Here is a 2,484-nt window from a genome sequence, read left to right as displayed (position 1 = left end):
CTGGAGAAGAGAAGGTTAAGAGGTGATATGACAGTCTTGTTTAAATATTTGAAGCGATGTTATATTGACAATGAAACAAGTTTGTTTTCTGCTGCTCCAGAGACTAAAACATGGAACAATGGATGCAAGCTACAGGAAAAGAGATTCCATCTCAACATTAGGAGGAATGTCCTGACAGAAAGGGCTGTTCAATAGTGGAACACACTCCTTCCTCGGAGTGTAGTGGAGTCTCCTTCCTTAGAGGTCTTTAAACAGAGGCTGGATGGCCATCTGTCAGACATGCTTCCATTGTGTGTTCTTGCATGGTGGAATGGGGTTGGATTTGATGGCCCTTGAGGTCTCTTCCAACTCTATGATTCTGTGATTCTACTACATAATATAAGCAAGCCAAGCAATGATAGCAAATCTGGACTCATTTGTCATGGCAGGCAAGCTGAAAGACACAGTTCATGACAAGAGGATTTTCTAATGATGCACTTTATACTTGGGAAGATCGAATGTACAGTACTCTGTTGTCAGTCTAGTCATATTTTATTTTTATTTATTCATTTCATTTGTCTGTGAGCTGGAGGGACCCAAGCCGGCTCACAGACAAGTATCGCCTACACACATAAAATCCAAAATGTGTAGCTCCTATCAATTCCCAGAGTTTACCTGAGACATAAGAGACTACACTTCCAGCCATTGTTTCTGCCTCCCAAGAAGCCATAGACCTTACAGGCTGCCCAGCAAGCAGTGTGCTAAACATTTTAGGAAAGAGATTTACATGGAGTCAGACCACTGAGTTATTGGAGAGAGAATCATGGGGTACATATAGCTTGAGATGGTCATAAGAAACTCCCCTCTCCAGAATCCCCCCTGTGGGATGCCCCTCTCCCCAAACTAGCCTCTGGGACATGTTTGGCCAAGCAAATTATTTTTTCAAGGATACCCACCAGCAAACAGCAGAAATTGTCTCGAAATGTGAATAGGAGTGACCTCTGGTCAACAAAGAACCCTACTGGGATGTATAGATTTTTGTGGGTTTTTCAGGTTATGTGGCCATGTTCTAGAAGAGTTTATTCCTGACGTTTCAACAGCATCTGTGGCTGGCATCTTCAGAGAATGCTGGCATGGAAGAGAATGGGGTCACAGAGTGTCTATATACCCCACTCTCTTCCATGCCAGCATTCTCTGAAGATGCCAGACACAGATGCTGGCAAAATGTCAGGAATAAGCTCTTCTAGAACATGGCCACATAGCGCAAAAACCCACAAAAAACTATGGATGCCGGCCATGAAAGCCCTCGACTTCACCTACTGGGATGGTTTGCTGAAGGTTAGCAGGTGCCAGATATGGTCTCCTAAACCCTCAGCACATTCCCACTCCTTATACACATATTGAAAATATACCCTGACTGGCAGTTGCTCCCCAGGGATTTAGGTAGGGTTCTTTCCCAAACTTACCTGGAGGTGCCAGGGGTGGAATCTGGGATCCTCTGCAGCCAAAGTTGGTGCTGTCAGTCAGCAATGGACCCTCCTTTCCCATGGAATAGATAGTAGCATATACTGTATATAGTCATGTATAAGTCTAGAAATTTTAGTCAAATAATTGACCTAAAAAACCTGACTCGACTTATCCACAGGTCAATATAAATACTGGGCTTTAACATTATATATAACAAAGGAACCATCAGCAAAAGGCAAGCATGTAATCTGCCCTGGAACCACCATCTCATCTATCCAGTCTTTCGTATGAGCTCAAATGGTTATGCCTGCTGGAATTTTGCAAGTTCTTTGGCACTGTTTTCCTTGGCTTCATCCTCTGTTACATGCTCCTAAGTTTTACCCTCGACTTCTGCATGAGTTATGTCAAAATCCATTATTTTGGCCCCAAAACCTGCCCTCGACTTATACATGAGGTCGACTCATAGTCAAATATGATATACTGTTGTAGGATTATATTGTACTAAAAAATCTCAGAAACACACAAAGCTTTGACTTTAGCGGAACAAATTCTTTTCTGATCAAGGTAATGGTTCATTTCCCCCCCCCCCTTGAGCCCCAGTTCGAAGTTGTTTGTAACCATTTGTCATTACTATGCAAAAACTTCAGGATCTAGCCAGATGCAAAGGGGGTGCTTAGAGAAAAGTTTGGAAAGTGTTAAAATGGTGGCACTTAAGCGCTTTGAGAGGGAATTCTAGGGACAAAGGGCAGTGGAGAAAGAATAGGATGGGTCACTAAAGTGTGTGTTCCTACTTGACATGAGGAACTATTGAATATATTCATGTATTAGTCTAGAAGTGTTCGGAAGTGTTCGGAAAACAACCTGCTCTCTTGATCCCTGCCCCTCGTGGTTAGCGGCCCAGGGGGGACCGGTGGTAACCACTTTGTTACGCCGGATTATCAACACCTCTCTCAGGGATGGGCGATTTCCATCGGATCTTAAATTGGCCATTGTAAGACCGATCCTAAAAAAGCCCTCCCTGAGAGAGGTGTTGATAAT

This window comes from Sceloporus undulatus, chromosome 10 (assembly GCF_019175285.1).
Source record: "Sceloporus undulatus isolate JIND9_A2432 ecotype Alabama chromosome 10, SceUnd_v1.1, whole genome shotgun sequence".
NCBI lineage: Eukaryota > Metazoa > Chordata > Lepidosauria > Squamata > Phrynosomatidae > Sceloporus > Sceloporus undulatus.
This window is presented reverse-complemented; position numbering follows the sequence as displayed.